Below are 10,811 nucleotides of genomic sequence, written 5' to 3'. Positions count from 1 at the left end.
CTAGAGGGCCTCGAACCTCTGACTAGTCTTACACGGTCTGCAACAGCAGGGACTGAACATGCCCCTGGATACCAGGAGGATATGGAATAAGGGCGAACCACACCTCCCTTTCTTTCTTATCTTCTTAATGACTTTTGCATTCTTATTGAATGTTGTTCTTGATGCTATCCCACAACTCTTCTGGTCTTCCATCTTTAGTGTTTAATGTAGCAAATCTGTTCTTCAGATGATCTCTAAATTCATGTTGGGATATATTCAAGGTCATATTTTGTTTCTTGTGGACTTGTATTCATTTTCTTAACCTTCAATCTGAATTTGCATATGAGCAATTGATGGTCAGTTCCACAATCTGTCCCTGGTCTTGTTTTGGCTACTGATATAGAGCTTTTCCACTGTCTCTTTCCACAGATGTAGTGAGTTTGATTTCTGTGTATTCCATCTGGTGAGATCCATATGTATAATCGTCTCTTATGCTGTCTATAGGAGGTATTTGAGACGAAAAAAAATCATTGGTTTTGCAGAATTCTATCATGTAACCTCCAGCATCATTTCTATCACCAAGGCCATATTTTCCAACTACTGTTCCTTCCTCTATGTTTCTACCTTTGCATTCCAATCACCAATAATGAACAATACATCTTGATTACATGTTTGGTCAATTTCAGATTGAAGAAGTTGTAGAATTCTTCTATTTCATCCTCACTGGCTTAAGTGGTTGGTGTGTCAATTTGAATAATAGTGGTATTACCTGGTCTTCCCTGTAGGTACATGTATGTTATCTTATCACAGACAGCATTTTACCTCATGACTGATCTGAATACGTTCTTTTTGACAATGAATGTAACACCATTCCTCTTCAATTTGTTGTTTCTGGCATAGTAAACCTTGTGGTTGTCAGATTCAAACTGGCCAATACCAGTCCATTTCAGCTCACTAATGCCTAAGATATCCATTGTTATACATCCATTTTCATTTTTGACAATTTCCAATTTTCCTAGATTCCTACTTCGTAGATACCATGTTCTAATTACTAATGCATGTCTACAGCTGTTTCTCTTCATTTTAAGTTGTGCCCCATGAGCATATGAAGGTCCTGTGGGCTGTACTCCCATGGGCTTTACTCCATTCGCATCATCAAGGTCAACTCTACTTTGAGGAGGCAGCTCTTCTCCAGTCACATTTTGAATGACTTCCATACTGAGGGGGCTCATTTTCCAGCACTACATCTGACATTAAGAAGCCAAGAAAGAAGGAATAGATCAAAATGGATGTCAGAAGAGACACTGAAACTTGCTCTCCAGCATAGAGATGCTAGAGAGAAATGAGGAGGTACAACAGCTGAACAGAAATTTTCAACGGTCAGATTGAGAAGACAAAGCCAAACATTACAATGAAAACCAAAAGGGAAGTACACGCACAGCATTCCTCAAGCTGGAGGAACCGAAGAAAAAATTCAAGCCTCAACTTTCATTATTGAAGGATTCTCTGGGCAAATTATTGAATGATGCAGAAAGCATCAAAAGAAGATGGAAGGAATACCCAGAGTCACTATACTAAAAGGAAATGGTTGAAGTTCAACAGTTTCAAGAGGTAGCATATGATCAAGAGGCAATGATACTGAAGGAGGAAGTCCAAGGTGCATTGAAGGAATTAGCAAAGAAAAAGGTACCAAGAATTGATGGAGTAAAAATTAAAATCTTTCAAGAAAGTGAGGCAGTACTGGAAGCACTCATTCATCTCTGCCAAGAAATTTGGAAGACAACTATCTGGCCAACTGATTGGAAGAGATCCTTATTTGTGTCCATTCCAAAGAGAGGTGACTCAATGGAATGAGGAAATCATCAGACAGTATCTTTGCTATCCCATGCAAGTAAAGTTTTGCTAAAGGTAATACAGAAATGGCTGCAAGCATACATTGACAGAGAACTTCCAAATGTTTAAGCTGGATTCTGAAGAGACTGTGGAACGAGGGATATCATTGCTGATGTCTGATGGATGTTGGCTGAAAGCAGAGAATACCAGAAAGATGTTTACCTGTGCCTTATTGACTACACAAAGGCTTTCGATGTGGGCATCATGATAACCCATAAACAACATTGCGAAGTATGAGCAATCTGAAACACTTAATTGTGCTTATGAGGAATCTGTACATGTAACAAGAGATAATTGTTCTAATAGAACATGGGAACACTGAATGGTTTAAAATTAAGAAAGGTGTGTGACAAGGTTGTATTCTTTCACCATACCGCAGCCTTTTGTATGGATTGTATTTCAGTGTAAAGAAAACAAAAATCCTCACCACTGGACCAATAAACAACATTCTTATCAATGGAGAAAAGATTGAAGCTGTAAAGGACTTCATTCTTCTTGGATCAACTATCAACATTCTTGGAAGCAGCAGTCAAGAAATCAAGGGATGTATTGCATTAGGCAAATCTGCTGCACAAGACCTTTTTAAAGTGTTGATGAGCAAAGTTTCAGCTTGAAGACTAAGGTGTTCCTGACCCAAGGCATGGTATTTTCAATAACCTCATATGCATGTGAAAGCTAGTCATTGATTAAGGAAGACCTTAGAAAAATTGATGCATTTGTGTTATGGTATTGGAGGAGAATATTGAAAGTACCTTAGGCTGCCAAAAGAACAAACAGATCTGCATTGGAAGAAATGCAGCCAGAGTACTCCTTTGAGGCCAGGATGACCAAACTTCGTCTCTCATACTTCGGACATATTGTCAGGAGGAACCAGTCTCTGGAGAAGGATATCATGTTTGGTAAGGAGAAGGTTCAGAGAAAAAGAGGAAGACCCGCAGTGAGAATGATTTGCAAAGTGGCTGCATCAATGGGCTCAAGCATGGCAACAATTGTGAGGTTGACCCAGGACTGGGCAGTGTTTTGTTTTGTTGTGCATAGGGTCGCTATGAGTTGGTACCGACTCGATGGCGCTGAACAACAATAACAACAACACCTCCCTTCCTGCCAACCTCTAGCCTCATCCTGTGCCTGCAGACCTTTGTATTGAAAGTTGCTCACAAAAGCTCAAGATGGCTGTGCTATTCCACACCAGCCTATAGTCCCTCTGTTATTCTTCCCTTTCACTGCTCCTGTTGAAATTCCTCTTCTAGTAAGAGCTCAATCCACTTCTCTGTCTGATCTTCTGAAGTTCAGGGTTCCAGTATCATCATCTGTATCTATTTCACTTGATATTCCATGTTTTTGTTGCAGACAATGTGCTCAGTGTCTACTCCACCATCTTTCCTCAGCTTCCAATTTTTTTGGCATAAATAAATGAGTGCTTCCAGCATTGCATCCATTTGTTGAAATGTCTTATTTGGCTTTACATCATATTTTGGAACGTTGATTTTTGCTGGTGTCTTCAATACAACCTGGACCTCTTCCTTGGGTACCATCAGTTCTTAGTTGTATGCTACCTCCTGAAAGGGTGGAACATCAGCTATTTCTTTTTGGTACACTGACTCTGCGCATTACTTCCCTATTCTTCTGATTATTCTAGAGTCACTCTTTCCTGTAGAATCCTTCAGTGCTGTAATATGAAGCTTGAAATTTTTCTTTAGTTCTTTCAACTTGAGAAATGCCAATCCTGTTCTTCCCTTTTGACTTTCTAACATCAAGTCTTTGCACATTTCATTATAATAATTTATTTTGTCACTTCTCTCAACCTTTCAAATTTTTCTGATCACCACTTTTTTTTTTTTTTAAGTTTTTATTGTGAATTGAGTGATAGCTTACATGGGACAACGTTGGTTTTGCAGTCATGGTTTCATTGCAATGAATACAATCACTTCAGTGCATCATCATTCAATAGTACTTGCTTCTATTCCCTCTTGTTTTTGGGGGTGGGGAGATGTACACAAAAACACTCAGGAATATATAATCATTTAAACAACCAAAGGGTACATTCTGTAAGCCTGCCTCCTGGCCACCAGCACACAGCCTTTCTCTTTATATGAGTTTAGAGTCCTCAGCTGCTCTATCTCTCCATGTCCTCAACTCTGTCTCTATCTCTGGTGTTGCTGCTCCTCTGGATAGGGCCCTACATTCCGCTCATGCTTTACTCCCTTGATGGTTCTACGGTCCTCTGTTCTTGGACTGTAAGTTTAACTATAGCCACCTTTTTGGTACAAAACTTATACCTTTACAGTTGTGACAGTTGCAATTAGTCATAATAATTACTCGCTATTGAATCATAGCACTTTTATCCTCATCTCCTTTTACCAGACTAAACTCCCTCTTGCAAACTTATAAGCCAGTCACTTTATGCCTTTATAAGCCACCCCCACCCCACATTTTAGGTAGCCAATGTCTAAGTCGCCCATCCCTATCAACCCTGTATACAGAGGGGATAGGATTGATCCTTGACATGAAGACTCCTTCCCTTTCAGTTGGTATTTTGAGCTAGTACATCCATAAATATACACCAAGTTCATCAAATTGTAGCAATTTGCACTTGTTTTCCTCATCAAAATGGTTTTTTACCATCCTCTAATCGAGTTCAGCCACCACTCATCTGTCAGTTTGTCATACTGTGGTGGCTTCTGAATGCTGTGATTCTGAAAGCTATGCTATCAGTATTTTAAATACCAGCCAGGTCACCCATGGTGGACAGGTTTCAGATGAGCTTCCAGACAAAGAAGAAGGAGTGACGAACTACCAAATATTTAGTCACTGAAAACTTTATAAATAGCAGAGAAACACTATAAGATATAGTGCCAGAATATGAGCCCCTCAGGTTGAAAGTCACTCAAAAGGCAACTGGGGAAGATTTGACTGTGATGGTGCAAATGGAGTAAAGCCTGTGGGACAAAAGCCTGCAGGACCTTCATTTCCTGATGGGGCACAACTCAAAATGAAGACAAACAGCTGTAAATATGTACTGAAAATTGGAACATGGAATGTATGAAGTATGAATCTGGGAAAATTGAAAGTTGTCAAAAATGAAATGGAATGCATAAAAATCAATATCTTAGACATTAGTAATCTGAAATGGACTGATATTGGCCATTTTGGATCTGATGACCACATGGTTTACTATGCCAGAAATGACAAATTGAAGAGGAATGGTGTTGCATTCATTGTCAAAAAGAACATATTCAGAACAGTCATGAGGTAAAACGCTGTCTGCCATAGGATAATATACATGCACTTACAAGGAAGACCAGTTAATACCACTATTATTCAAATTGATGCACCAGCCACTAAAGCCAGTGAGGATGAAATAAAAGAATTCTACCAACTTCTTCAATCTGAAATTTATCAAACATGCAATCAAGATGTATTGTTCATTATTGGTGATTGGAATGCAAAGGTGGAAACAAAGAGGAAGGAACAGTAGTTGGAAAATATGGCCTTGGTGATCTAGGGCAGAGCTCCAAAACTCGGAACCACAGAGATAGGAATATTTGAAATTTTTGAAGGCTTATAGCATGTGGAAATTGGAGTTGAAGTAAAAAAAAATCACATACTTTTGAATCTGCAGGGCAGGGCTCAGAGGCTCAGAGCCAACATCTTAGTCAGGACCAAATGGCAAGACCAAACAGAGGGAGCAGAAACACCATTGAAAAATGCCACAGGAACGTTGGGACAAAGGTGGACAACATACTTTGTCAGTTTTGCTTTGTTCTGATTTTCTTTTTTTGTTGTTGTTGTTGTTGTTTTGGTATCTGGTCATTGGCACACCCACTGTTTGCCCACTATCATTCTGGTAACTAGAGGGAGAGCCTGAGCGTGTGGTCACCCCCGACCCTCACCACTGGTGTGTTCTTCTGACACGCATGCGCACAGATACTCAGCCCAAGAAAAGCCCCTGAACTTTTCTTATTTGTTTGCTTTTTGTTCTGTTTTTTTTATCATGAGAAAGAGCAGGAGAGGGCTGTAGGGAAGGAAGAGAGTTTAAACGCAAAACAGGCCAAAGGATGGATTGGAGCCTAAGGTGTAGCATAACAACCAACACTGGCATTTTGGAATCTTTCTGGCAGCTTTGAAGGCAGGAAGCTGAAGAGAGGACATTAAAGTCATACTCATATTAGGCTACAGATTTTTTTCCTTCTTTTTCTTCTCTTCCTCCTCTCCCTTTTCTGTGATTAGAGACTGCAGTATTCAGTCTAGTTTTTGTTGTTGCTGTTTTTTAGTCTTTTTTCTTTCTTTCTTTCTCTCATTTTTTTTTTTTCCATTAGTGTTGTTTGGCTGTTATATGCCCACCCTTCTGCCTTTGGAGGACTCTTTGTCTCCCTATTACACAAGAAGAGTCAGCAACTGCTTCCATATAGTCAAGCTAAAATCACACTCTATAAAACACCAAAACCCAGGCAAGAACCAATACCAAATGCCATAAACCAGGGAAACAGACAACAACTGTGAAAGTTACTCTGAGTTAAGCAATAAGAATAGTGAAAAGGGAAGCCCACATCCTGATCACATCTTCCTGGAAGCAATCAGAAAACATAAAAAATACCAAAACATATACTCAATTAAGTATTAAGGCCACAGATAAACATTAAACATGTCCAAGAAGCAAAAGCAGATGACCATGTCAGCACATGTCCAGAAACAAGATAAAATATCTGAGACAGGGCTAGGGTGGAAGTGCAGTGAAGGTCGCGGTCAGCAATAACACAGAATACCAGGCAGAGAAGATCAAGGGCAGAGCTCCAAAACTCAGAACCACAGAGATAGGAATATTTTAAAGGGTTGAAGGCTTGTAGCTTGTGGAGTTTGGAGCAGAAGTAAAAAATTGCATACTTTCGAATCTGCCAGGCCGGGCTCGGAGACCCAAGCCAACATCCTGGGCAAGACCAAGCAACAGGACAAAACAGGGGAGCAGAAACACAACAAAAAACACCATGGGAACCTTAGGACAAAGGTGGACAATACACTTTGTCAGTTTTGCTTTGTTCTGATTTTCTTTTTTTCTTTGGTATCTGGTAATTGGCATGCTCACTGTTTGCCCACCTCCATTCTGGTGAATAGAGGGAGTGCCTGAGCCGATTGGCCACCCCCCACCCTCACTGCTGGTGGGTTCTTCTGCCACGTATGCACACAGATACTCAGCCCAAGCGGAGGCCTTGAACTTTTATAATGTTTCCATTTTGCTCTGTTTTTTTTTTATCACAGGAAAGAGTAAGAGAGTGCTGAAGGGAAATAAAAAGAGTTTAAAGGCAAAACAGGCTAAAGGTTGGATTGGAGCCTGGCAACTTAGAATCTCGGGCAGCTTTGAAGGCAGGGATTTAGGATTTTAAAGCCATACTCATATTAAGCTACAGATTTTTTTTTTTTTTTTTTGCCTTCTTTTTCTTCTCTCCCTCTTCTCCCTTTTCTGTGATTAGAGACTGCAGTATTCAGTCTTGCTTTTGTTGGTGCTGCTTTTTTTTTTTTTTCTTTTTCCTCTTTTTTTCCCCCCACTGGTGTTTTGCTGTTATATGCCCACCCTTCTGCCTTTGGAGGACTCTTTGTCTCCCTATATTACACAAGAAGAGTCAGCGATTGCTACCATATAGCCAAGCTACAATCACACTCTATAAAACACCAAAACCCAGGAAAGAACCAATACCAGCTGCCATATACCAAGGAAACAGTCAACACCTGTGAAAGATACTCTGAGTGAAGAAATAAGAAGAGTGAAAAGGGAAGCCCACATCCTGATCACATCTTCCTAGAAGCAATCAGAAAGCATAAAAAATTACCAAAACACATACTCAATTAATTAAGGCCACAAATAAACATTAAACATGTCCAAGAAGCAAAAGCAGATGACCATATCAGCACATGTCCAGAAAAAAGATAAAATGTCTGAGACAAATGACCTAGAAATAGACCTGGAGTCCATTCTGGAAGGAGGGCAGGCTTTAGAAATGCCTGAGAAAGACTTCAGAAAAATGATTATAAAATGTTTCAAAACACTTTACAATGGAGTTGAGAAAAATAAGGAAGAAGTCAGGAAAGTGCTACAGGAACAATCAAAAAAGATAGATACAGCATTGGAAACAAGTAAAAACCTAAAGAAAGAGGTCCAAACAATCACTAACAAAGTAAGAGAAATATAGAACACTCTGAAAGGGCAGAGGAGTAGAATAGATGAGATGGAAGGTAGAACCAGTGAGCTGGAAGACAAATCTCTCAATACCACTAAGATAGAAGAACAAACACAAAAAAGGATAAAAAATTCTGAGGAAGGTATAAGATTCATGTTGAACAACATGAAGAGGAATAACTTAAGAATTATTGGCACTCCAGAACAAGAAGAATCACAAGTCCATAGAAGAAATAGTTCAAGAACTGCTGGAAGAAAATTTCTCTAACATCCTGAAAAGTGAAAAGATAAACATTCAAGAAGCTCAATGAACTCCAGGAAGGGTAGACCCCAAAAGAAAATCACAAAGACATCATAGTCAAGCTCTCCAAACTCAAAGATAAGGAGACACTTCTGAAAGCAGCCAAGGAAAACAGAAGTGTCACATACAAAGGTATCAAGTCAGATTAAGTTTGGATCTCTCAGCAGAAACCATGCAAGGAAGAAGGCAATGGGGAAACATATATAAAACCTTAAAAGAAAAAAAAATGCCAACCAAGAATCCTTTATCCAGCAAAGCTATCAATCAAATATGATGGTGTAATCAAAACATTCCAGGATAAACAGAAGCTAAGGGATTTTCCAAAGCCAACCCTGAGGTACAAAACATCCTAAAGGGAGTTCTGTGGACTGAGAACCAACAAGAACAGACAACAACCAGAGATTGACATATGTGGCTGCAGCTCCCAGAATTAAGTCAAGAGAAGGAAGATTTGAGAATAGAACAAAACTATAAGAACAAATTCAGAGAATCTGGGAGGCCAGTCTATGATCAAAACAAGTACAATGTAAAGGAGGGTGGACACGTGGGAACAGAGATCCAGGTGGTGAGAAGGTCAGGTCGATTACAGGATAGAGTAGACTGCACTAAATGGAGAGAAAAGTTGATGGACTGTAAGGCAACCTCAAAGAAAATTAACACTTCACAACATACCAAGAGAATGAAAATCCAAAAAGAAAATGGATGCATTGTGTTATGGTGTTGGAGGAGAATATTGAAAGTGCTGTGTGCTGCCAAAGGAACCCACAGATCTGTGTGGGAAGAAGTCCAGACAGAGTGCTCCTTGGAGGCCAGGATGGCCAAACTTCGTCTCTTATATTTCAGACATAATGTCAGGAGGGACCAGTCTCTTGAGAAGGCTATCAAGTTTGGGAGGGTAGAGGGTCAGAGAAAAAGAGGAAGACCCCAGCGAGAGGGATTGGTCAAGTGACAGCATCAATGGGCTCAAGCTTGGCAACGATAGTGAGGTTGTCCCAGTATCAGGCAGTGTTTCGTTCTGCTGTGCATAAGGTCTCTATGAGTTGGAACCGACTAGATGACACCTAACAACAACAACAACAAATGAGTTCTGATCATCAAGCCTGTTCAATTCTTATGTCAATGTTTGTTCTGTTCGTTTTTGCTATTTTTTTTTTCATGGACAAATTTTAATACCTCTTCTGCCATCTGTTTTTGTCTTATATTTCTTTCTTGATTTTTGAATGGCCTTTTACTTTATTAATATATGATATCCTTGATGTCATTTCGCAACTCATCTGGTCTTCTGTCATTAGTGTTAAATGCATCAAAGCTATTCTTGAGATGGTGTCTAAATCCAGGTTGAATATACTTTAGGTCATGCTTTGATTGCCATGGACTTGTTTTAAAATTTTCAGCTCCAATTTAAACTTGCATATTGGTAACTTCTGGTTGGTTTTGTAGTCTGCCCTTGGCCTCTTTCTCACTGATGACATTGAGCTTCTCCATTATCTCTTTATGCAAATGTACTCAATGTTTTTCTTTTGTATTTCATCTAGTCTGGTCCTTGCATGTAGTTGCTGTTTATGTTGTTGGAAAAAGGGTATTTCCATTCAAAATTCTATCATGTAATCTGCCCTATCATTTTTATCACTAAATCCATGTTTTCTAATTAGTGGTTCTTCTTTGTTTCCAACTTTTGCATTCTGTTGATTGGTAATTATCAGTGCATCTTGATTGCATGTTTGATCACTTTCATACTGCATAAGTTGACAAAAGCCTTCAATTTCTTTCACTTTGGCATTAGTGCTTAGTGCATATATTTGAAAATAGTTGTATTAACTGGTCTTCCTTGTAGGTGTATGGATATTATCTTATTATTCATATTTTTTTACATCATGATAAGTACTGAAATGTATTTTTTGGCAAAGAGTGTAATGCATTCCTCTTCAATTTGACCTTCCTGGCACAGTAGAGCATATGAGTGTCTGATTCAAAATGGTCAATAATAGTCCATTTCAGCTTACTAATGCCTTGGATATCAATCAGACCTTACATACACAATTTTGTTTTGTTCCAATATAACCTGATTAGATTATTTGAATTTACAAATCAGAAACTGAATCCCTGATGTTAAGTGATTCTCATAGCTAGTAACTGACAGATTGAATCAAAGCATGTCTGATTCCAAAACTTTTAACTAGATTAACTTATTTCAAACCTTTTTAGGTATAGCAACCAATTTTTCTCCTAAATAATCATTGCTATATAATGAAATAAAAATCCAAGAGGGTCTGGAATAATAGCCCATATGTCTTTCTATACTTCATTCTTACTCTGAAACATTATTCAGTTTCCAAGTTGGAAGATTAAGTAACTTTCATTAACATAATATTCAGATAATATGGTTGGAGTTACTGTGCAGTGGAAAATGAAAACCTAACTTGCAAAATCTTTATGTATCATAATATAGAAAGGCAAAACTCAATA

Source organism: Chrysochloris asiatica, unplaced genomic scaffold, assembly GCF_000296735.1.
Source record: "Chrysochloris asiatica unplaced genomic scaffold, ChrAsi1.0 scaffold00126, whole genome shotgun sequence".
NCBI lineage: Eukaryota > Metazoa > Chordata > Mammalia > Afrosoricida > Chrysochloridae > Chrysochloris > Chrysochloris asiatica.
This window is presented reverse-complemented; position numbering follows the sequence as displayed.